We start from the raw sequence: 27680 nt of genomic DNA, 5'->3' as shown, positions 1-27680 counted from the left end.
TGAAATGGGAGAAAAGAGGGCATGATAAACTTTATCTTGTTGCCTTTTTAGAGACATCACGGATCAATCCCTGGGGACACACAGGAGTTGAAAATTTCACTTCAAAGTACTGAATAAATGTTGTCTCATTATTTTGTCCCTCACATTTGAAGGGATTTGGTATACAAGATGACATGTGAAAATAAGTTGAATTCAAGTCATCATTCGAGCTCTGCTGCTGATTTTCCTGGTAAGAAAATTGATGTTTTAGACCATGATTAGAATGTTTTCCATCTTGGCCTATGATCATTTCATTTCCCTTTACAAAATGGAATAGAGTCTTTGTATATACCAGTGATGGCGAACCTATGACACACGTGTCAGAGGTGACACGTGAACTCATTTTTTGGTTGATTTCTCTTTGTTAAATGGCATTTAAATATATAAAATAAATATTAAAAATATAAATCTTTGTTTTACTATGGTTGCAAATATCAAAATATTTCTATATGTGACACGGCACCAGAGTTAAGTTAGGGTTTTTCAAAATGCTGACATGCCGAGCTCAAAAGGTTCGCCATCACTGGTATATACTGTCAAGTTCTTTACATTTTGAAAGTGTCCTCTGAAGCTTTTTAAGTTCACTACATTAGATTAATTAGAGGGTATGGTATGGTATGACCTAGCCCTATAGACTCTATCTACTTCATGTAGTCCCATTTGTTTAGTTTTCATTTCAAGTTTAAAACAATGCGACTGCACTTCCTTCTTTTGATCATCTATACACCTCCTGGCTTGGGTTGCAAAACATGCAAGAGTTTTAACCTCAGAGAGAGGAGTATGAGTAAGGGCTGAAAAATAGAGTGGTGGAAATGACTAAAGTGAAAGTACTAATCACACTTTAGGAGTGATTACCATCAGGGGAAGGGAAAGTTCCTAACATTCTCAACATTCTCAGCGCAAACAGAAACCTTCTGTATTTTAACTTCTGAGTGAGAAAACCATGGTAACTATTACAAATGACAAAATAGAGGCAGAACACTTACCAAGAAAAGTCCACTTATTTTTCTTGGTGAAATTCTGAGCATTGTTTTAAATGGCATGGTTTAATAGTTTTATAGCTCCTATGCACATATGCAACAATGAAAACAAAAGTGTGTGATAGCAATAATTATAACATACTAAGCATATCTTAAGACAAGTCAGTTTGCTAATGTCGGAACTGAGATGCCCAATAGTGCGTTTGAGGTTCAATTGTAGAAGCTTCCAGGAAGGATCAATGTCTGTGAGGTAGGAGGTAATACAATCAACTCCTTCTCCCTCCACCCAGGGATGTCTGTGTAGGATGGAGTAAGAGTCTAAATAACAACTAGAGACAGTAAACAAGAGACCAGGCAAGGACTAATCTTTTTATCAGGATTGCAATTAAACAGAAAGATGTTTATAGGAGTATTCCAATTCATTCAATAAACTAAGTCAAAATAACGTACTAAAATTCATGGGAATTGGGAAGGATTAGATGGGGGAGTACATGATAGGGACCCTATTCTGGAATATCATATGTGGACTTGAGAAAACAAGATTACATGAGCGTTCACAGCCGATGCAGCCAGAGTATTTTGGGGTTTTTTTGTGTGCGTGTTTGTTTGTTTTTTCATGCCCTAGCCTGAATGAAATGTACTCAACTACCTGCGTAAGGCTGAGTCTCTGAGTGGAATTTCTTCAGTAAGTACAGCTCCTCACAAATAAGAGACTTATGAATGGGTAGATGCTATTTAAAAACATTCAGTTCATTAGATGATTTGACTTTGGGTAAGAGGCACACCCTGCAACATATAGATCATGTATCAGAGAAACGTACACTTATAACCTATATGATCTTTATATTAACCAGTGTTATCCCCAATAAATTTAATAAAATAAAAACCAATTAAAATAAAAGTGTTCAGTTAATTAGGAATACAACTATTTACCAGAAATTCATCACTCAGGAGTCTATGATGTCCCACTTATATCTCATGATGTCCACTTGCATACATTGGCTGATTGGCCAAAATTAATCAATGGAACCACTTTATTCAGACTTCACAACTCTTTAAACTGTTGTAATATTTCCCATTCATTTTTTTAAAAAAATCAGACTGTTGACATATAAATACTATATGGATGTCAGGCCCTTTCTAAGAAATTGGTTATGGAGTACTCACATGATAAGAATCAACATTATTAAATTTTAGGCTCACTCGTTGATCATAAGTTCTATCATTCTTACACCTAATCTGTTTTACACATTTGTGCTAACTTAACTATCAGCCACTTGGGCCTTTAGATTTTTAACTCTAAGCTTACCCATTTCTGCTTTCCAATCCTTAAAAAATATTACTTGGCTTGCCTGGCCAGTGTGGCTCAGTGGTTGAGGATTCACCCATGAACCAGAAGGCCACAATTTGATTCCCAGTCAGGGCACATGCCCCGGTTTCAGGCTCAGACCCCAGTGTGGACTGTGCAGGAGGCAGCCGATCAATGATTCTCTCATTGATGTTTCTATCTCTCTCTCCCTCTCAGTTCCTCCCTCTGAAATCAATAAAAATATATTTTTAAAAATATTACTTGGCTTTATTAAAGTGGAAATATCTTCTGCTTTTCTATTTAGTTCTTCAAATGATAACACATGTCTATTAGGGAAAGACTCCCTGTGGAAACTCAGACCACATGTGCACAGTCAACAGTGGTGTGGGCATCGTGTTGTTTAATTGCTTGGTTTGGAGTTCCAGCTCCACAACACACATCCCTGTGACATTGGCAAGTTTGTTAATGACGGTTAAGACTCAATTACTGCATCTGTAAAGTGGGGGAAATTAGTATTAGAGTATGATATCCTATAATACATATACATGTGTGTATGTATGTACATGCATGCATATATATTTATAGTATTTTCTAATATGGTATAACTAGAGGTTTGATGCATGAAATTCGTGCAAGGGGCTCAGCCCTTGCAGCCCTGGCTTCATCCAGATGATCATCTGGAAGGTTGTTCGGACAGTCATGCTGCTGTTTGGTTTAATTAGCATATTATCTCTTTATTATATAGGATAATAATGCAATAATATAGATTATTATAATATGGCATTGCATATTATTACCATGACTATGGTAATAATTAAAATAAGATCTAAGATGTACCTAACACTTTTCTATAAGCCCAGTGCTACTCAATGTGCTTTGTGTCTGCATTTTATCCACTCATGACAGCAACCTGGTGAGTTTGGTATCATTATCGCTGTTACCTGCATTTACTACATATGAAGATTTAAAGCCATAGCTCTGACTCCAGAAGATATATGAATGCTTACCATGAATTTAACAAGGTTCCTGGCACATGGTAAATGCTAACTTTCTAAGGAAGAAAGCCTGAATGGTTTGATTTATTTTACAACCAGTTAATTATACTAAGCAACTGAATAATGCCAAAATACCTGGACAAGTCCCTAGAAGAAATGTTTAATAGCAGCTGCCCACATTTACACTACTAGAAGAAATGAAGCACATCATACCAGGCCTATATCAGTGTCAAGTTTAGGAAGCCCAGTTCATTATTAGGAGAGTTATTAAATTGCTTAGTCAACTAAATGTTATTGAGTGTTTGTTAGCTACTGTGATATTTATTTTCATATTAATCTGATATTATAGCTATGTCAATATAACAAATCTAAAGCCAATTAATTAAAAAACAAACAAACAGAAACAATAGGATGGGCCTGGAAGGGATCAATAAAACAGTGGTCTGAAAAATGTTCACTTTTTAGAACTAACAACATCCAGGGATTCTAGCCTTTATCACCCCAAAGGGCAGGCAGTCAGCCCACCTTGGACACATGGAACACAATTGGCATCTGGCTCAAGTAGAATGGCATTTATGGGGACACAGAAGAAGTGCTCTGCAACCCAACAGAGATGTTTTCTTAGAAATTAAATCACATACAAAGTTTTGAATACTCAGATAAAAGCCAGAATTGCCACTAATTAACTGATTTTCTATATGGAAATGTCTGTCCCAAGAGCCCTTCATCTCCTGAAAATGCTGGTTTACACACTAGTTAAATCTTTGACAAAATATTTGTTTTGAGTGTGTACATATGAACGCAATGTGAAAACCCTATATTGTACCTTCTTAATAAGCTAATTATAATAATGATAATGCTAAAGACAGAATACTTATCTGTGAAAAGAGTCAGAAGACACTTTTCTTTTTCCCCAAATAAATCTATGTCCTTGCCACGACCTTACTCTGTTTGACATTATTTTATGACCTTTACCCTATTGCCCATGTCCATGGGTTATGCATATCTCTATATATAAAAGGCTAAGTGACAGGCTGTACTTCCGTCCAACCAACAGACCGGCCAGTGCATATGATGCGCACTGGCAATTTAAAAATAAACATTGACTCACACATGTGCGATACATATAAAGTTCTCAGAATGGATATTATTGAAATCCCCAGTGAAATTATTTGTAACAGATTATTGAAGCTACCTTTGGAAATATAGTATATCTATAGATAATATAAAAAATACATCTAAACTTGTGATTCTTTGTCCTAAAAATAAGGTTTTTCATAAATTAAATGAAGAAATTTTGGATATACTCAATGGAGATTTTCACACCTATTTGAGTGATGATTCCATCGATTCAGTGGATGATGCTGAAAAGGAAAATTTTCCCATCAAATTTCTCAATAGTATTACTCCTTCGGGAATGTCATGTCATAAATTAAAATTGAAAGTACGTGCAATCATCATGCTACTGAGAAATCTTAATAGTAAATAGGGTCTTTGTAATGGTACTAGATTTATTATTAAAAGATTGTAACATAATCAAAGCTGAAGTATTAACAGGATTTGTGGAAGGAGAGGTTGTTCTGATTCTAAGAACTGATTTGTCTCCGTCTGACACTGGCCTCCTATTTAAATTAATTTGAAGACAGTTTCCCGTGATGCCAGCATTTGCAATATTAATAAATCACAAGGACAAACTCTAGACAGAGTAGAGATATTCCTACCTGAACCCGTTTTTGGACATGGTCAGTTATATATTGCTTTCTCTTAAGTGCAAAGACAAAGTTAAAGTTGTAAATACTTCATCACAAGGGAAATTAGTCAAACACTCTGAAAGTGTTCTTACTCTTAATGTGGTATACAAGGAGATATTAGAATAAGCTTAATAAATTTATCAGTCATTGTTTTTATCAATGGTGTTTTTATATGTTTTTGTTGTTTTCATTTATTTATTTTTTTATTTATTTTATTTTATTTTAAATATATTTTATTGGTTTTTTACAGAAAGGAAGGGAGAGATATAGAGAGTTAGAAACATTGATGAGAGAGAAACATTGATCAGCCACTTCCTGCACATCTCCTACTGGGGATGTGCCCGCAACCCAGGTACATCCCCTTGACCGGAATCGAACCTGAGACCTTTCAGTCCACAGGCCGATGCTCTATCCACTGAGCCAAACCGGTTTCGGCTGTTTTTGTTGTTTTTATATCATGTCTTTGTTGTTATATCATGTTGTTATTTATTAATCAATTTATATATTATTTTCATATACATTTTACTAATTTTCTTTCATCTCTGACACTTCTATTATAGAGAAAGGAAGAATAGTGATATTAAAATATTTCTTCTAATTAATTTTCTTTCAATGTACACGAATCCATGCACCAGACTACTAGTTTAAAAATAAATGTTGACTTGAGCATGCACAATACATATAAAGCTCTAACTGGTGCCAATTGCACACATGTTTTAATTTTATAAACTATATTATATATACTATTTTGACATGTAATTTTTTTGCAGTAATGTAGTTATTGCACAAATCATTTGTCTAATTAATTTCCTTTCAATGTGCACAAATCCATGCACGGGGCCACTAATAAGTATATAAGAAGTAAACAAGCAAGCAGACAAGGCAAGATCACATGCTCTCACACTCACACACAGTCATAAGAATAATTATAATATTTGGAGCACATATTAAGTTATAGGTATCATAATTAAGTGTACACATTGAAAATGTGATATTCATTTAAACCATCCTTTGGGATATACATTATCAGCTCCATTTTATGGATACATATGAAAGGGCGAGTCGTCTCGGGGCCTGACCACGCTGCTGGCGGCCTCGGGCACCGACTCCCCAGCCCACGGCGGGAGCCCGGCGCAGGCTGCCACCCGCCCGCCGCCCCCGGACCGGACCCACGCGGCAGCAGCGGCGGCGGGGCGGGGCGCGTGCCCTCTCCCGAGGCCCTGGGGGGGGGCTAGGACTGCGCCCTCCATCTTTCCCTGGGTCCTCCATTTTTGGGGCGGCCGCCATGTGCTCAGGAGAGTGCCTTCTTCCCGGAAGCCCAGGCCCCTGCTGGCCACGCCCAGGATTTCTTTAAACTAACCAGTGACAATCAAGGGACATGCGCGCCATAGAGATGACCGGACTCGCGCCTGGCCAATCGGCGGGGCCCACAGTCCCCTCTCCTGCCCTCACTCCACCCCCCTTTAAAATCCCCTGTCCCATCAGGCCTCTCTCTCTCGGCCACTGGACCTTACCGTTGCATCGGTGAGTGTGGCAGGGGAGCCAAACCCGGGTTTGAAATAGATGACTCTTTGCTTTTGCATCGGACTGACTGGCTCCCTGGGGGTCTTGGGAACTTTGAAATCTGGGCACAACACATAAACTGAGATCTAAATAGGTTATTTAACTCCCCCCCGCCCCCACCTTAGACCATGCAACTGTTACATGGCACAATCGAGACCTAAATGCTTGAAGACTGACACTAGACCAGGGCTTCTCAATCACTACCCACACTGTTATAAAGCTTTCATTGTATTATTTTATTTAAGTATTGCCAAAACCATGTTTAGGTGGTTGTTGAGAAGTCCAGCATAAATAAGTAACTTATTCATTAGAAGCAGACTAAATAAAGCCCATTCTCATTTCTCAATACCACATTTCACTGAACTATAGAAAACTTCCAAGCAGACCCATGACACCATTCCACATCCACCATAGGCAGTATGTCTGCTAACTCTCAGATGAACAGACTATGGAGAGCAGAAAACACACACTCTACACGAGAAGCTCATCCCCACATCGAAGTATGTCAGTCTGTTCTCGACTCTTAGATGCGTAACATCCAAGTGTGCTTGAAAACTGTCCCTTATGTATTTGAGGCACAGTTCTGGAATGAAGCCCAAATAAAACCAAAATCCTAAATATGGTACTCATGGCCCAAGATGCTGGACATTTTTAAACAAGGTGGTTGTTTTGTGAGCATCCTTTATTATTTTTAGGTGCTCCATTTGTGAAATGTCAGGTGCCTTTGAATACTTTCACTCAAAAGGGATGCTGGTTAGCCCTCTCCCATGATGGAGTTACAGATTATATTAGTCCTTCTGAAATACAGCTTTCTACATCTGTCCTGATTGAATTCCATCACCATTAAATAAGACCATTCATTTAAAATACCAAGAGCCATTTAAAAATACAACTTACCTATAGCTTTTCTATTACAACCCAAACAACATTTCTGTGATTGCAAAATCATACATGAAATAATGGATCAAATCTAACTCTTTTGGTTTGCTTGTTTTCAAAATTTAAATCATGGTGTGTAACTTAATTCTGTGATTCTGGGAAACACAATAATCTGATGCTATTCACTTGCTCTTAAATAAAACCACACTGATGAATATGTATTGGGAATTAGTTATTTTCCAACTTTATGCAGCTCTTGTAGAATCCAATTGCTAACAATTAAACCAGAAAGAAATACTGACAAGAAGAATTTAAAGAAATAGAGCAAATTCTAGAGAAACTGGGAGGAGGGCCTTAGAGGTCAGCTGAGAAGTAGATTATCAGATATGGTGTTTAATATGTGGAGGCAAAGGAAATAAAATACCCTGGGGAGGCACATGCTATCTGAGTTGAACAACACACCCTAACTGGAGGCCCCCTCTGACCCAGACACCAGGCTAGGAACCAGAACTACAAAAGTGAATGCCATACCCACTGCCCGGGAGAAGCTTTTAATTGGGGTCTTTTGTATTGCACTTGTTCCTATTAGTAAGGATATGCGAAATTCACCTTTATGTACCAGTTGTATCGTTTGATGGAGAAAGAAAACTTGGCACCCAATTCTGCTCTGACTTCCAACTGGAGTTCCTTCTAGCTTTCTAAATTACTTGGCGCTGAGCAAGGCTCTTCTGCCAAAAAGTGAACGACTCAGTATTAGAAACAAGGCACATCAGCACAATCCAGATTGAACCTTGAAATCACTTTGATTCCAATAAAGTGAGTCACCTGTACCTGGGAGGAAATTACTCATTACAAAAGATAATAACCATGATTATGGGGAAAAACAGAGAAAGGACTCTATGTAGCTTCAGTAGCAAAATTTTCATTGTAGATGTGGTTGACATGTTCTGGAAAATGACCTATATAAATCAATACATTTAAGAATAAATTATATTAATAGGAGCCTTGAAAAAAATATGAATGAATTTATATATTATATATATTAATAGACATATCTATTTTTTCAAAACTCTTATTAATATTATTATTCCTAAAATAATTAAATTCAAAATTTCATATAGGACATACATATTAGGATATATCTATGTACATATATGTATTTATATATTTTATTATAATATGCATGTCCCTTAATATAGTTAGATTGATTGGTTGCCTCCCACATGTATCCCAACTGGGGATGGAAACCAAAACCTGGGCATGTGCCCCAACCTGGAATCAAATCTTTGACCTTTCAGTGCATGGGACAATGCTCAACCAACTGAGCCACATTGGCCAGAGCTGGGACATTTTTTATATACCTCTTTCAGCAATTGATAAAACAAACATACATACAAACATGTTATTGATTATTTGAACATACCAAAGTTGATCTAATTGATATATACCCACAACAATTAGCAACAGCGATCAAAACAGTCATTTCAAGCACACAGACTACATTTCTAAATAGCATCCATATGCTGAGCCATAAACCAAGGTTCAACGAATTCCAAAGGCCTGACACTATATAATGTTCTCTGGTCATAGTGGAATTAAGCTATAAACAAACAGCAGAAAGACTCTAATAAAGCCCCATATGTTTGGGAATTAAATACACATTTAAGGATTGCTTTGATTTTCCCTGGAGAGCTCATAGTCTCAGCTGGCCTAATCATTACTTTAACATATTTGAATAGGTTGGAAGAGTAAACCAGATAGATAATCAGTCTAGAGAAGACAAGGTATAGCATAATGGCCAACAGTATGTATGTGTTAGATTTAACACACACACACACACACACACACACACACACACACACCTTTAACCACTAAACCAAAAACTTGGTTAATGTAGGTAACCTGTTTTACCATCAATATATTTCAAAGGAAAAGAATATAATGAGTTATTTATTCACAAAGTTACCACAAAACTTGACTTGGATAATGCTTATCTACATTATAAAAGGCCTGTGGCCCTAATGCCATAACGACCAAAGACTGGCACGGGTGAGCGGGGCTGTGTGCACAGGTGGGCGGGGCCGCTCGATTTAGCATGCTGGGCTTCTAGTTAAAGAAAAGAGTTTCTGGCACATATGAACTGCTCCATAGACCAAGCTCTTATTAATGTTATCATTATTTTTATATTATCATCGTTGCCATTAATTTGTCTTCTGGGGGGAAATAAGGTCATGCTTCTGTTAAACATCACAATCAAATGGCTAAAGCCTCGATCTTATCAGTCACCAAAGAAACCTCTGCTTCACGGATGCTACCTTTGCCTTTCTTTTAATAATTCAAGGACTTCTTAAGGAGTTTTCTTTTTTCCAAAGGGTCAGTTTGTTTGCTACTGTCTTGTCTTTGGACCTTTTTCTCATCAATTTGGTTCTTTATGATGCAAGAGAAGATAAATCCCCTACAGTCCTTTGATATTATGTTAAGGATATTCCAGGTCAAAAATATCATATCTATTTTTTTACTTCCTGAGGGCTTTCACAAATGTCCTGTCAATGCAAATTCTATTGCTTGTTGACTCTGGACAAGGTCCCTTGATCACCTGTTGAAGGAGTTGACCTAGTGGTTCCATTTCTTTCAACCCCAAAGTTACCTTGTTACCTTTCCCTGACACTAAGCTATGACTCATGTTACTATCTTTTAAACCAACATAGAAGTGATTGATATCTTGGTCATCTCACCCAAAACACTATGATGATGCTTATGTAGTTTTCTGAACTTCTCACCAGTTAAAAAATCAACCATTCTTGTTGAAAAGATACATATGGTCAGGCCCCTGAATCAGAATCCTCAGATACCTAGAAATCCATAATTATAATATAAGCCTATATTTTAGAAAACTTCAATCACTTCCTAGGAAGATTACCTGTTTCTGAGGTATTCCCATCTCTACCACTTAACTAAACTGCTGTAAGAGCTATCACTCCATGGATCTATGTACATATTCCCCTCACCTATTTATAACAAAGTTGTGTCTACCTGATGCTTCAATCAAATAAAGTCCAGATTTCTTTGTGTGGCAACTTTTTCGGCAATATCTTAACTCCTAGGATCTCCTGCCAAAACCGCTTCATTCTATCTTCCAGAAACATCCATTCATTTTCAAGTAACTCACACTTTTACATATCAATTTATTGAAATGTAGTTTCTCACCATTTAAAATATCCTTCCTTCCTCTATTTGCTTAACTAATTCTGATTAATCTATCATGATCTCCTTCAAGTGCCATTTTTTCAGTGCAACTTTCTTTGTCTTATTCTTTATGCTCTCACTGAAACAGAACCATGAGCTACAACATTTTTATACTGAACTGCCATTAGTTATGGGTAGATAATTCCAGGTTGACAATCTAAGCCATGTAGCCTGTGTGAATACAATCCTATTAAAGTATGTTTCCCTGCCCCCCTGAGATTTGATGGGCATAAATCATCAATGCTCTTATTGGAGGCTCCAGGATGAGATGGTTTGGGTGATGGCTGTTCCCCAGGGTTATGAATTCAAACTCAGAAAACATTGGCTAACTCAATCTCCAGGCAGTGTTCATATAAAAGAAGGTATTCATCCCCAAAGCAAGATCCTTCAAATGATCTCCTGGTTTATATCTCCAGGGAAATTGTGTCAGATGATTAAAGACATGGGGAAAATATAATGAACTGAATAAATGTGCAAAAATAAAGCACCGTAGAAGATGGAGCATTATGTGTCCGCCCTGCTTGCCAGTCTGATAATGAAGTTGAACATAATTGGGAGGAAGGTATGTTACACTTGGCAACTAGAGAAGATTGCTCACAGCAATGTCTAAATAGGAACCACTGAGAAGGAATGTCAGCAGCAGAAACTTCTGCAAAAGGACTGATTCCAAACAATACAAGCAGCAGAGGGCATGTGGCCAGGAAGCTCTGAAACTGGAAAATCATCACATCAACTAGAAAGAAGTGTCATTTATGACTCACAGGGACTTAAGTGAGCTACCTCTTAAATGAGAATAAGCGATATTGTGGTCGGTCAAGGACATGGTAACTATATAACCCAGTCTTCTCTATGGTCCCAAATTCCATCTAGTTTAGCAGTTGCCCTGGATTTTTCCTTTTCTACTGGTTAATTAGTATTATTATTTGCATTAAACTAAGCCGAGATGTAACTGGTGAAATTCCTCCTTGAACTTTTAGTTTGTGCTTTGGTCTTATATGTTATCATGTGAAGTACATGTACAATAAAACTAGCTTTTCATTTAACATGTGGTTATATCTGAAAGTTTACCAGCAATAGGTTTACCATCTAGAAGGTAACTGACACCTTCCTTTTATGGACAGTGTGCAAGGCACCCATTAGTACAGCAACTGTGCTGGGAAACACATGGCTGTGCACAGCTAACTCATGCCCATGTTGATGGCGGTGAAAGGTCTTTGATGCTTCTGCTCCTACCTGCCACGTGTTCACCAACACGTTCTTCCACAGTTCATGCCACGGTGGCCTGACATGTGGGGACTGATCAGAGCATCACTTAACAGAGTTAGTTGGAAACACGAGAAAAATATATCCCAGGAAAGACAGACTGAGCAGACCAGCTATAAGACCTATCAGTTAGTGAATAATTTTGCCGGGTAGATTTAGTATGTCTCACATAAATCGATGACACTACAATATAAATTTACCACATTGTATTTATATTTTGATTTAGAATTTTCAATTGTGTAATAAATTCAGAAGAATAGGCTAGGACATTAGAGTCTATTTTTAATGAAAAAGTAAGTGCTGAATTTCAATCTTAACAATGATGAACTTGCAATAAGCAACAAAATATTTGTTAATATTGAGCATCTTCCATGAGACTCCCAGGAATATCAATCATAGGACATGAAAAGCAGAAAAGACAAATCTGCTGAAGAAACCTGGCGTATACTACAGATGTTCTTATTTACTAAAGATGACTGTTTTAGAAGACAATGCTGTAACATTTGTAGTGGCTAAGAATATGTTTACATATCGCCCTCTGAAGCATGACTTTATATTTAGATTAAATGCCTTTAATTAATTTCACTCACTTTTTCTTAAACAGTAAATGATGCAATTTTTTTCAACAGAGATGCCTCCAATAGAAAATTAGTTAAATCCAAAATGCTTCAGTATTTTAATTTCATTCAATTTTTCACCCAAAATATACTTTTAGAATGTTTATTTTTTTTTAAGTTAGAGTATGAGAAATTACTGTGAACGATCTGGTAGAAATCTGTTACATTGTTCAACATTAAAGATAACACCTTAGTCTTTGCAGTGACAATATGAATGCAAATTTTAGTATAGCATAGTATCATGGTAAAAAAAAAAGCTCTTTAAAAATTAAGTATATACTTAGAATAGGTTGTTATGTATACGTAATTCAATAATAGTGTCCAAATAAACAGAAATTCTTCTGGTTGAAATAGAATTATAATCGATGGTTATTAAAATTGCAAATATATTTATCCACACTTAGATAAGCACACACAGAGATAGAATAGTCGAACTATACAATTTTTGCACTGAATAAAGCAAACCAAAAGAATCCTAAGCATGACAGATGTGAACATGCACTTTATCTTTTTCTCACATAATTTATTAGATTATTAAAATATTTTAGCCTGACCCCTTGAATAACTACTTCTTAATCCAAATGGTCTTAGATGTTTTTATAAATTGAATTTCTAAGTTTTGGTGGTATTTGGCTCAAAATCAATAAAAGTTTATGAACCATTCAGTGAATAGAAAATTTTCAAAAGCCAGCTATTTAAACTTGAGACAATTCCAGTTATTAGAAGCAAAATTTCCAAACATTAATTAAAATTTATCACTATAAATACAAGGGGAAAACTGGATTAATTAAATAGATCAAGCTATATAAAAGTTAAAATATTGCTCTTCTAAAAATGTGCTTTGAATTATTTCTACTTACAGGAAGAGTCTTTGGATTCTTGGGTTCCTTCACGGAGCTACTATTTTTATTTGGATAAACTTATTGTTCGGTTAAAATGAGCTAGGTCTATGATAAGATAGCATTTCCTATCTATGAATGGCCAACATATTAAACAGAGACAGTTTATATAGAGAGAGTTATTTGTGTAAAGATACTGCAAGGGATGCAAAAGGCAGTACATGTAAAAAGATTTGGAGATATATTTAAATAGTTCAAAACACAATGAAAACATTAAGACCATGTTCACTTTACATAATTTGCTGAGTTTAAAAGGTATCTTAGCACTTGTTGAGAACAAAATAAAAATACTATATACTTGTAGACAAGACTCAACTAGATGGCATTTAAAAATGCAAGTTTGAAATCAATCAGAACAAATTTTATGAAAACAAATTAAAAACTAAAAGGCCACATTGAAAGAAAAATGCAATACCTCTCAGGAAAAAAAAAAATTACACTCAGACATTTTTAGACATCTATAGCTAAGGAACCAATTTAAGTATATTAACATACACCAAAATACTCTCCAGCTTATGTCATGGCAATATTCATAGAATGTTTAAGGAACAGAAATATGTAATTTAGATAATCAACATAGTATTTAACATATAGGAATGTTTAATTTCTAGAGATAATTTTATTTTTTTAAATTATTGTTTAATAGAACTTTAAAAATGTTACCAATATAATTTGATTCAATAAATAAATATCTAATGAATATGTGTGTGTGTGTGTGTGTGTGTGTGTGTGTTTGTCCAGTAGCTTTCACTAGCATAGTGATATAGTTTGGATGATGTTTAACACCGTCATGCTCAATCTAGATATCAGGAGAAAATGGGTTTTAATGAGGAAGCAGAACCAAAACTAAGAAGTGTTTACTTACTGTTGTTGTTACTGTGGAGAAGTAAAGATTTCCTGTGTTGGGGAGTGCCTCTCCTCCATTATTTCTCACAACAGGTTCCATGGCACAGTCATCAAGGTACTCCTAATGTTCAAAACAAAATAAGAAAAAAAAACCCCACAGTGAATGATTGGTAAATTATTCAACTAAATGTTGGCAATTTCTACTTCGGTAACACATTCAGTGTTCTTGTGTGTGTGTGTGTGTGTGTGTGTGTGTGTGTGTTTTGGGGGGGGGGGGGAGGATTCATTTATATTGAGACACCGTTAACTGAGGCAATTATATGTTATATGAAAATTGACTATGTCTAAAATATTATGAAAAAATTGATCAATTCGATTTGACTCAATCATTGCTTCTGGTTCCCAAATCCTCAAATTATTTTAGTAAGACCAATACCCAGCAAATGAGCGAATGTTTTATGAGAAAAAAATCTTCAAGTAAATATCAATTAAGGACCTGCCAAGGGATTTAACATATTTTTTTGCCATGTCCTAAAAACATGATCCATGCAAATCTTGCTTGCTGGGATGTTAAGCCAAGATGATGTTTGAAAAGAAGCACTGAATTTGAGATTTGTTTTATATATACATTTTTCATAGTATTTAAACAAACGAGGGAGATTCTTTTGAATTTCTTTAGTAGTTCCATGCCTAAATGTAAAATGCTAAAAATTGTATTCCTGACCTAAGCCTTGGAAAGTTTGTATTCCTTGTCAAAATTCGGGTCACATCTTATAAAATCTGTATATTTAATGAGTTACACAAACAAACAATTATTTCACAGAGTTTCTGCCTCATAGTCCAACTCAGAAATTAAGAAGGGATCCAAAAGCAGGCACATTGTTGGTCCAGCAATCCTTAAGGATTCCTTCTTACTCAGCATTTCTGTAATTATCTCATCTGTCCTAGATTAGATACGTGGTTCCAGGCTAGCAGAGGAAGAATTTGCAGGGACCTGAATGCTTGAGGCAAGGGTGGGGGTGGTGGGGGTGGAGGGTGGGGTGGAGGAGGTCATTCCTTTGGGGAAAGAGGAATCAATCAAAAGCTACCAGGGTGATGTCAAAGACAAAAACGACTTTTTTTTCCCCCCCAGAAAATGGTTTGTGTTTGGCTAGTGCTGAGGTTACTTAAGAGGGGAAAGAATGGTGTTATACAAATGCAAATGACCATATTCCTAAATTGGCTCCTTCACCATTGTTTTCTCTCATCTTTCCCTTCTGAGACCACCATTAACGCAGGTCACATTACTGCATGGAGAAAGAAAGAAGTGAAACTAAAACTCTCCTTCCCCCTGGGTACGGAGCACAGCACTCTGTATGCACAAAAGCTCTGCTTTTCTTGCCCCCACCTCTCCACCTCCACTCCCAGGGCTCACATAAATCCATGTTCAGCAGAAAGTCACCTCTGTAAGAATTGATTATTTGATTGTTCCCAGTTAGACTGGTGCCGATGTGTAAAGCAAACAAAGATATTTCAAACGGAGAGTTGTGCTGATACCCAGGTGCCTACGGATTTATTGTATTATTCTGACCATCTTTAATATTGCAACTCTGTGGTCAAGATCCTTTTATTTTTTAAGCCTGCAAGTATTTGAAAAATCATGCCAGCTGAAATACTTGCAGGATTAAAAACTAAAAGATATACACAACAGGTTTAGTTACAGTTGTCCTGTCACTTGCAGCCTTATTACTGGGCACATTGCAATAGGGGTTTCATCCACAGATCCAAAAAGGCCTATTGGTAACTTTTGGTTAGGCAGTTAGTTGTCTTTGATTATAGATTCCTTTAGCTTACATTTACATCATAATGGGTGGATACAGTGCACCTTTTCTAAATTTAGCCTAATGGACCTAGCTAGAGAGGGCAGTATATTCACAGTTGGCTTTAGAGAAGCAAGGCCATGTGTAGAGAGTGCTTTAGGGAATTCCATTTTTTTTTCTTTTTAAAATATATTTTATTGACTTCTTACAGAGAGGAAGGAAGAGGGATAGAGAGTTAGCAACATCCATGAGAGAGAAACATCAATCAGCTGCCTCCTGCACACTCCCTACTGGGGATGTGCCCGCAACCAAGGTACATGCCCTTGACCGGAATCGAACCTGGGACCCTTCAGTCCGCAGGCCGACGCTCTATCCACTGAGCCAAACCGGTTAGGGCAGGGAATTCCATTTTAATTGTTTTCTTGTTTCCCTACAAATTCATAAACATCAACTTTTTATGTAAATATTCTTGAATGTATTCAATAAATGTTTATTAAGCATAGACCATATTTCAGGAATTGTGAAAATTAAGGAGGACACAACAGAGAACAAAACGCGTTCCTTATAGGTTTAAAAACATCACACACACAAAAATCGGATATATAGTTACAAATTTGTGATAACCTGCTTCCAATCTAATCCCAAAGTAACTTCCGTGCGTGTAACTTCTGAATCTATTCTCTCCTCTCTATCCCAAAGTAACTCCCGTGTGTGTAACTTCTGAATCTATTCTCTCCTCTCTATCCCAAAGTAACTCCCGTGTGTGTAACTTCTGAATCTATTCTCTCCTCTCTATCCCAAAGTAACTCCCGTGTGTGTAACTTCTGAATCTATTCTCTCCTCTCTATCCCAAAGTAACTCCCGTGTGTGTAACTTCTGAATCTATTCTCTCCTCTCTATCCCAAAGTAACTCCCGTGTGTGTAACTTCTGAATCTATTCTCTCCTCTCTACCTTCACGGCCAAACCACAGGGTAAAGCCACCCTCATCTTCCACCTGGACTCCTTCAATTGCCTCCAAATTAGATTTCCCTCTACCACGTTCCAGCTACTCTTTATGTAGAAACCGAACATTTGTCCACATCTAAATCTTAAGACTCCTGGCTATCTTCCCATCCTATCTTTATCTACAGAATAAAATCTATACTCTTTGCAAATTACCTACAATAGCATCTGACACCTACAGGTTCTCTTATGTTCACTCCCCTTCTGCCCCTTCCTGGTTACTGAGGTATCATTTCTCAGCTTGGGCTGGGACAATTCAAATCACATTTCTACTTTACAAGCTGGGGCCCAGCTCAGTTTTGTCTATATGGAGTGCCAGTGGGGCAGGGAAGAGCCAAAGGAGGCAGGGAGACAGATCCTTGCTGCTTGCACATCAGCATCTCCCCAGCAACACTAATTGGTTCTCATTTCCAGGGTTTATCCATATCCTCAGAACCAGCTTTATCATGCCCTTCCCAGATACCACCACCAACCAGAGAGTATCCCCTCCTCAGGGTACAGAGCCCATCCTCATCCAAACCTGGATCTTGTAAGAACCCTACGCCTTGGGTTCCCACAGTCCAAGGAGTAGAAATCGATTTCTACAGTCGCTCTCTCAAGTTAATACAGCAACACCTTTTTGCCTGTCTAGTCTTCCGGTGCATGGTTAACCGAATTTCAAAATTAATTAATAATGATTAAAATAAGTAGCCTGTTTTCTGCTTTCCTGAATGGAACCTGACTGATAAGGGGGATAATTCCCAAAGGGCCGTTCACCCTGTATCTTCACGTGCTGGCTTTTCAGACGCTCAGCTCACAGCTGGAATATCACCACCTGAGAGAGGACTTTCCTAATGACCCAATACAAAGGCACTCCCTACTTGTCTAAATTGCATCCCTAGTTCAAGTCTTCTTATTTCCCTTATGAATTTCAAAAACTATTAATTTTTATGTATGTGTTTGTTCCTCTCTCCCTCAATAGAATGTATGTGCAAGGAAAATAACCAAGGCTGGAGAAAGAATTATCGAAAACAAACGGAGGGAATCGTTCTCAGAGCTCATACAGAGTCAGTGATGGTTTTCCCACAAGTCCTTAATTAAAAACTCACAGTCCCAGAATCTCCCATTAAATTGTTTTGGAAATAATCAAACAGTTTTGTGGGTCTACTAAGTAAGAAGCATTTGACTCTTTATTTTTCTGTTGTTATTGTTTTAATATATTTTTATTCATTTCAGAGAAGGAGGGAGAGATAGAAACATCAGTGATGACAGAGAATCACTGATCAGCTGCCTCCTGCATGGGCTCTACTAGAGATTGAGCCCACAACCTGGACATGTGCCCTAACCAGGAAAGGAACTGTGACCTCTTGCTTCATAGGTCAAAGCTCAACCACTGAGCCATCCCTAGCCAGGCTTGACTCTCTCTTTGAGTTCTTAGTTTTTTTCACTCCCTGTAGCTAGCAATGTCCCAATTTACAGATGAAAAAGCTGGGGCTCCAAGAGGATGAGGAATTTGCCAAGGCCATACAATGAGAAACATTTTAACAATGAGTTTTTAAGTCAGGGTTTCTAAATCCAGTGTCCAGTGGTAAGAAACCACATGATTTTGTTGTTGGTTTTTATTTGTTTTCCAAGCAAGAAAAGCAAACTGCTTATAGGCAATAGCTTTCTACCTTCTTTTACTTCTTGTTTCAATTCTTAACGTTAAATATCAGCTGAAACTTTACCTATATTTATGGGGGAAAAGGAAGACTCTATAGGACAACTGAACCAAATACACTTAAAATAAGCCAGCCTCTTACAATTCACAGAAACTGTGAGTGCACTGATTATATAATTGCAGACAGGGTCACAAACAATCAATAAGAAGCATTAAATTGTAATTAGGGTACTTTATATTACAAACCAGGAGTTGTGTTAGTAATTTTCCCAAAAGTAATATATACACAAGGCTTTTTAGTATTCAGGCAGTGGGAGTGGAAAGATTATCATCAAAGATAATAACGTTGAGTCAATAAGCCTAAAACATCATATTTTCAACATTAAATGAATGTAGTTTAACAGCCAAGTATCTTGCACATTGAGTCAGTCAATTATTTCACTAACACGCTATTTGAAATAATGTAATTTTACTCAAAAAGTCCCACCCATTAATTTAGAAAATGTGATTGACTTTATTATATTTACCTGAACACTCTAAAGGAGAAAAAGGAGAACAATATTGTGAAAATGACCTTGTACTGATTTTGAATCACAACTCTCATATTACTTTTAAAAATAAAAGCAAAGTTGTCTTTATTTATCAGCAAACATTTATTTATTGCTTACTATGTGCTGTGTATATTGCAAAGCCCTGGGATACCTAGACAAAATAAGTCCCAGTCTTTATTTTTGTGGATTTAACAGTGTGATGGGGGAGGCAGAAAGACAAATCATAAGAAACATAAGATAAAATACAATGAAAATAACTGTATGGTACTATAAATACACATACATGTCACTACATATTTGTTGAACCCCATAGAATGAACCCTGAGTTAAACTATGGCCTTTGAATACTTATGATACATTAATAATATAAGTTCAGCCGTGGCTTGTGTGGCTCAGTTGGTTGAATATCATCCTATGCCAGTTTGATTCCAGGTCAGGGCACATGCCTGGATTGTGGGCTTGATCCCCACTCTGGCACATCAATCCATGTTTCTCTCTCCCCTCATCTCCCTTCCTCTCTCTCTAAAATCAATTTTAAAAAACAACGTAAATTCACCAATCATAGTGTAACAAATGTACAACTCTGGGGCCGGATGTTGATAATAGGGGAGGTTATGCATGTGTGGGGGCAGAAAGTATATGGGAAATCTCTGTACCTTCCTCTCAATTTTGCTATGAACCTACAATTTTTCTCAAAAAAACACACAAAAAAACACTGTCTTTAAATTTATCACATTTAGAGGAACACTCCATCTTTAAATATACCATGGTGGACACAGTCTCTTTGTCTTCAAAGATCTATACCCCATTCTGCTTTTTTCTTGGGAGTCCAAGCTTTATGAGCTGCATCAGTGGGAATCACTAGGAAGAGATGAGAAGGCAGAAGGCAACTTTTCTCAAAATATGTATCCCCCCCCCCAGTCTCTTTCCACTGAGTTTCTGCAGAGCGGCCATGCTATGGACTATTCCATAGAGCTCTGTCTTATAGATTTTGATTTGGTAACAGTCCGTGGTCCCTTTAGCCCTCTGGATGGTAAGGGTCACCCACTAAAGCTGGTGCTAGATCATTGTACTGTACCATTCTAGTTTCCCTAAATCATTAAAAATCCACATCATTAATAATGTTCACTTTATTATAGCTCTTCAATGAGTAAGTGTTAATATACTCTAAGCTTCCTGTTACAACCCTAGTAATATAGGATGTACAAAGTGACATGAGCTAATAAATGAGGCACATAAATGAATGAGGATCTAGCATGTTCTGGGGAGTGAGGGACTTCTAAAACTCCTTAAATAGTCTATGAAAGACAGACTCCTGAAAATTTGAGAGTAGCCTAGTTTTACACAAGCCTAAAACACCTCAAATTGCATAGTTCCTAGGAGGGGAGGTACTTGGTAAAAATTAGGGCTGATGGTTTATTATCAATTACTAAGAGTGAATTTAAAATATAATAAACTGCACACCCACCATGATAAGAAGCAAGTGTTCTGTAAATCTGCAAGAAGATTTCAATATAGATATTTTTGAGCATTGTCTTCCAATTGCTTTTCCAAAATAAAATCAATGCCAAGATCTGAATTTGATTGTTGTACCTAAATTTCATACTGAAATGCAGTTATTCTTTACCATCTTGTCAAGAGTGATGAAAAAAGAATCTAATTTTCCCCTTTTGAATTTTTTTCTCTACCTCTCCATGAAAGAGACTCTTGTTATCACTTTCATGACAGAAGAGGCTGAAATAACTTGTAATAACCATTTCCAGTACCCCTTATATGCTCTGAATTATTGGAAAGAAATATTAAAATGTAAGAGGACAAAGCAAGCTATCTTCTAGTAAATTAGATATTTGTGAATATGGATTAACATAAAAGGTAAATTGGAGGTGATTATTGTGGTATCACCATCTGACACAAACTGGTGAAGGCTGGACAGGGGTTCAGAGAATTGGCCACCAGAGTTATATCCAAGAGATCATTCATTCAAGCCCAGTGTGGGATAGAGTGAAAATATTTCAATGCTAATTCTGAAAATGGTCTTAACTGACATATTCAGCCACAAAGGGCCTATTTGGAGTCAGTTACTATTAGGAAATAAGACAGATGGCACTATATTGGTCGGAGGTCATGGGGGCTGGGTCCAATCCAGGGGAAAGGATTACTCTCTTAGGAGGCAAACAGGCTGCCCCAGTCATGGCCAGCAGACTGGAGTGCAGAATAAAATACGGCTCCTTACTGAGGATGAGGAGGGGTGAGGTAGGAGCGGTGGTGTGGATTGTGGGCTGAGTAGTAAGTAGATGAGAAAATGACTCAGGTCCAAGGACTGAAGGCAATAAAACCCTAATGCATGGCTGGTCTAATATTGAGGTAGAGAACAATAAGATAAGAAGGGGCGAAGATTAGTTCAGTTTAAAAGATTGTACTGTTCTGACCAAGACTTGAATAAATCAAAGTTGGATTTGGTGATCAGCAAAGGATGGGACAGAAAGCAAGTATCCGGGATTATTAGAAGCAAGACTGATATGAGTGTGAATAATGAGGCAGGGATCACACGAGGATTCTGTAAAAATACCCTTTGCACCTGGCCAACATGGCTCTGAGGTTGAGTGTCAACCTATGAACCAAGACGTCACGGTTCCATTCCCAGTCAGGGCACATGCCCGGGTTTCGAGCTTGATCATGCAGGAGGCAGCTGATGGATGGTTCTCTCTCATCGATGTTTCTATCTCTCTTCCCCTCTCCCTTCCTCTCTGAAATCAATAAAAATACATTTTTTAAAAAATACCCTTTGCTTCTGTGGTACTGGGTCCAAGAACGGAGACAAGCCCAAGTTCCCAAGAAGGGGACATGGTACAGGGCAATAAACACCATAGGCAGAGACATAACCTCATGCAGTTGCAGAAAAGTATACCAAATGACTATGACCGAAATGCTTGTTTGATGTTGGGCACACCTGGGAGGTGGCAGATTTTATTAACATGCTATTCTATAAGGCAGTGATTTAGAGTCCTTCAGAAGGAATGGGAGATTAACAAAAATGTCCAAAGAACAGATACCTAAAATGGTGACAAAGAATCACCTCCCTAAGAGGTGCCCCTGTGTACTCCTTGTGGCGGTGTTTTGGCCCTCCGATTTCGTCTCCTCATTCTGGGTAATGACGGAAAATTACTTCCAGAGCAAACAAATATCTATGCTTAAGGACAAGTGAAAGATTTCTTTTAATGAAATACAGCAACAGAAAGAATTAGGTGAAATACTGACTCTGAAATAAATTATGCAAAGTACAGATATACAAACTACTTTTCTAAACATCAGCAGACATACTCAAATTAAATGACAATTATTAACAGATTGTAAATCATACACACTGTGAATTTAATCCCTCTTTATCAAAATGCTTTTGCGTCCTTGTGGCTGAGGAAAATGTCTCCATTCTGATAGTATTCACACACTCATCTTCCTTTCACAGCCTTTTTTAATCCCTTCATGCTGTGACCAATATCATCTGCTTCTATTTGGTAACTACTTTTATGAGGGACCATATACCAATTACAGAGGATTCTCAGCCTTTCCAACCTATGATGTTTCCTGTTTTGAGTAATTTTTCACAATGCCCAGGCTAGGCAGCAATGTTTTCATAAGTCCGAGTATCCCTGTCACAGCACATGCGTGCAAACATTCTTCAGAAACTGGGGTGCTCTAGCTGATACTCGGTCTATTCGTCAAAGAGTTCTCAGATGACAATTCTTCCATATAGTGTTCTCTCTGTCTGTGCCTCTGCCTAATAAGTGTGTGTTCTCATGCCTGTTATCTCACCTTGGAACTTTCCATTTCCAAGATCTATAGCAGGGGTCCTCAAACTATGGCCTGCGGGCCACATACAAATACAAATATTGTATTTGTTCCTGTTTTGTTTTGTAACTTCAAAATAAGATATGTGCAGTGTGCATAGGAATTTGTTCATAGTTTTTTTTTTTAAACTATAGTCTGGCCCTCCAACGGTCTGAGGGACAGTGAACTGGCCCCCTGTTTAAAAAGTTTGAGGACCCCTGATCTATAGAGTGGGACAATAATTTCATTTAACTTATTCGTTGTTATGTAAATAACATAGAATAAGGAATATAAAAAGAGTATCGTATCGTAACCCATAGGAAATGAAAAATGAATTTAGCTGTTATTATTGTCACATATATTAGCAATCAAATCTTTAGAACACTTCAAATATTTATCATTATTTTATATTTTAATGTTTATTATGTGCATGTTCTATAGAGAAGAAGCAACGGGAATAATATGTTGAGCAGTAATTAGTGTGAACCACAGATACTAAGATCATTTCATTGAAATCATGAACTCTTGCTACAATTTGAGTTCTGTTGATAGATAGTATGTTACATTTCTGAGCACTTATATACTCACTATATCCCACACATGTCACATATATCATCACATTTAATTTGCACAATGAAATGTGAGGCAGACACTATTATTATATCACTTTCATAACTTAGGAATATGAAGTTAACATCAATAAAATAACTATACTAAATTCGTAGAGATAGCTTGAAATAGAACTCCTATTTGTATAATGGCATGGCAGTCCAAAGCATATTAACAATGGGGGCATGGCTAACTTAAAAATAATATTTAAGTGAACCACAGTTCTTTCATGGGCTAGAAAGACCTTTCAGAATGATTTTTATTTAGCTGACTGAGATATGCCAGGAGTGTATAATGCCCCACCGTATCTGGGGCTCTATTATTCACATGGATAATTTCGGGGATTTGAGCTGAAATTGAACCCTTTCTTGTACTGAGACCTATTATTATCTTAATCATATCAGCAGAACTTCCTCAAAAGCCCTCATTAGGGTAATAAACCAGTGCTTTCTTCCTATATTTAAATCCACTACTTAATAAAATAGACATTTTCAACTTCACTTAAAGAAGACATTTTCTTCTCTTGTAGACCCAAGCTCCAGACTAATAATTTTCATTTTCGTTTTTTCTCCTCTTAATATGAAAAGTTTGTTTTCATTTCTGTTTTAATTGTGAATTCTTCAACCTCAATCTTCAATCAAGGAGCAATATTTCCCCACATTTGGCCCTCAGTGAGGATGCTCAGTTAGAAAGCTTCCACTCTGCACTCTTTTTTCAATGGATATCTCCAGCCATCATAAGCAGTTTCAGAGTTTGGACCCGAGCACGGCTAGTCCTAGCTTATTTGGTTGCATATCAGTATTTCACATCCATGCAGAAATATCAGCATTTGCTTTCCCTTTAAATAAAAGGATTACAACAAGCAATGAATAACAATCTCCACAACCCCCACTCAGGTAAAGGAACCCAGGGCTAATAAATAACTTACCGTGTTGCCTTTTGGCTGGCTGAGTCTCCATCGTACCAGGCGGTTTCCCCAGCTTGCCAGATGGAAATAATTCAACATGTGTTAATGAGAGAAACACCAGGGGAAGAAAATATTTAAAAAAGAAAATAAGGAAGAAAATAAAAATGCGATCAATTATGCATTTTTGGGGAAATAGGGTGATAAATACTCTTATTCCTTCTGGTGACATCTGACACATGCAGGAATCACTGCCAATTAGCCCGGAGTGGAGGGAGATTTAAAATATCAACACGTGTCAGAAAGACATGTGCAAAGCCCCCCTCCTGTTGAGGAGGGTTCCTGGCGAATGATTTTCTTCCCTTGGGGCACATGCTTTGCCCAAATCATGTATTTCACAGTTTACTTGGTTATTGAATTGAATGCATCCAGGTAGGTTGCTATGAAAATCATGTCTAGGTTTAAATACCCTTTCTTAGCAGCTGAGACTTGAACATTTTTTACTGGAACCGAGTGGCAAAAACTGCTCCATTAGAAGTCTCTGCATATTCAGATGAACACCCCTTGTTAAAAAGGATTTTACCAATCCCCCTTAGGAAATGAAAGAGAAAGCAGCCAAAAGGTTTACAGCAACCCCATTCGGGAAATGCGAGCTGAGAAGCAAATTGCCCTTTTCTACCTAATGTATGGGAGCATATTTTACAATACCACCTTACCTGTCTCCTCCATAAACTGGAGGGAAGAGAAAGTCTAAGAAATATAATGACAGAGTGGTCCATAAATAGCCATGTCTTGGAGAAAAGAGAAGGTAAGAAATGCCATTTCCACAAAAGCCTCAGATTGAGCCCAAGTCTCAGGTGCAGATAAAAAGACAAAAACAATTGAACAACAACCCCCCAGCAAAAACAAAAACAAAAACAAAAACAAAAAAACAACAAAAAAAACACACACCAAAAATAAAACAACAAAAAACAGGAAAGAAAAAAAAACCCTTTACTTTCCTCATGTGAATACATTTTTGTACCTAGCAGATCAAAGAAATTAAAAGAAATCTTTCCTCATGAGAGCCATGGAGGGAGAGAGCGCTCTGGTGCATCCAGCATGCAGAGGCTTTTGCTTTTAATAGGAAAAGCCTAATGATGTTCAGCTCTCCATCCTTTTCAACCTAAGTGGGAAGAGTGAGCTAATTTGATTACAGGTTGGCTTGTGTTTTTCTTTTTGTAGCATGAGGTTAAAGGAAACACACACACTCTTTCTCTCTAGGCAGGCCTTCAGTTTTTGGAAAAGCCTGTGGTGATAAAATAGAACGCCGAAGAAGTTGCTGAAATACTGTAGCATCTGACATCTTGCCAAGAGTGCAGAAATATTTGCGAGTGTTTATGAGATGGCAGAAAAGGTAAGAAAGTGAAACCAAGCAAATCATAACAGACTGGATAGATTAGAATTTAGCTTTTAGTTAAAATGATTAAATTAGCCCTTCTTAAGAGTCAGGGCTGCACTGGACTATAGTCCTGTCCTGGGGCCCATAGGCCTGCCTGTAAAACAAGCTTCAGAAGGTATATTCTTCTTCTTAAGACAACAGAAGGCCCTGACTGGTTTGGCTCAGTGAATAGAGTGTAGGCCTGTGGACTGAAGGGTCCCAGGTTCGATTCCAGTCAAGGGCATGTACTTTGGTTGCGGGCACATCCTCAGTGGGGGGTTTGCAGGAGGCAGATGATTGATATTTCTCTCTCATCGATGTTTCTGACTCTCTATCCCTCTCCCTTCCTCTCTGTAAAAAATCAATAAAATATATTTTAAAAAAAGATAACAGAAGAATGTAGCCTGTTACTCATAAATGTATAGCTCTGTTCTTCTCTTACTGCTCTCAAGATTATATTGCTGACTCACAGTCCCAAGATGTCTTCCAGACCTCTCCTTCCATTCAAGACTACCTGGAACTGAATCAATCAGGTAGCTAAAGCTTGCATAAGATCTGAGCAATCAACACAGCCCACAACCCTGAACCCCTTATTCATGATTACTCATGATTTTTGCTCCATAAAACCTCTTGCCTGTAAATCATCTAGGAGTTCAGGCTTTTGACAATTAGCTTCCCATTCTCCTGGTGGCACCATTCATAATTAATAGCCAATCAAATGACACCATGAAACCAGGTGTCATTTCTCATCGACTCACTGCGCACAACGGTGGACATGGACTCTTGACTCACTGGGTTTCAGGAGAGAAAAGTGTTTCTAAGGAGGGAGAGGCAGAACACATTTTTTCCATGTCCAATAATGTTTATAGGCGTGGAACAGAAGGCAGAAGAAAACATATAATTTTGATTCAGACAAGTAACCAAAAGGAGTGTGTGTTTGGATCAAATTAACCAATGCCAAATCAATTAAAAGTTTCTCTTGTATTGAGACTCACTCTCTTTACAGAGATTTACAGAGATTATCATTGAATAAAATACGATCGCATAGATACACTGAGCAGCTAAGAATAAAGGAAATGATTCACCATCATGATCTGATAATTTTCTTTTGGAAGTTTACTTCCATTTGCTTTCTCTGCTCTTTAGCTTTCCACTAGTACAATATCTCACACTCTTTGGAGATGAGCTTGCATTAGAACCCTGCTAACCAAAAGCTGAGTTGCCAGTAATCCTAGATCACAATGACAAGAGAGATTCTTTAGATAGGGCTCCCCACGGTGAATTTTTATTAACTTAGAGGAAATGCTGGTTTTGACGGTCTTCTTTTCACCAAAGGATCCCTGCAACTAGACTACAAATGCGTTTAGCTCACAAAGCCTGCCCCTTCCTCTGCAGTGCCACTGACAAGTGAAGGAGTTGAGGAGTGCGGACATTCGCTAAGTCTTTGCCCAGATGCAGCTGAGCTGGCGGCAAGATGTTAGTCAGGCGGATAAGTCTGGAGGACGCCCTGGCCATTATAAAGCTGCTCATAGGATGTGGA

The sequence above is a fragment of the Myotis daubentonii genome, chromosome 16, assembly GCF_963259705.1.
Source record: "Myotis daubentonii chromosome 16, mMyoDau2.1, whole genome shotgun sequence".
Lineage (NCBI taxonomy): Eukaryota > Metazoa > Chordata > Mammalia > Chiroptera > Vespertilionidae > Myotis > Myotis daubentonii.
This window is presented reverse-complemented; position numbering follows the sequence as displayed.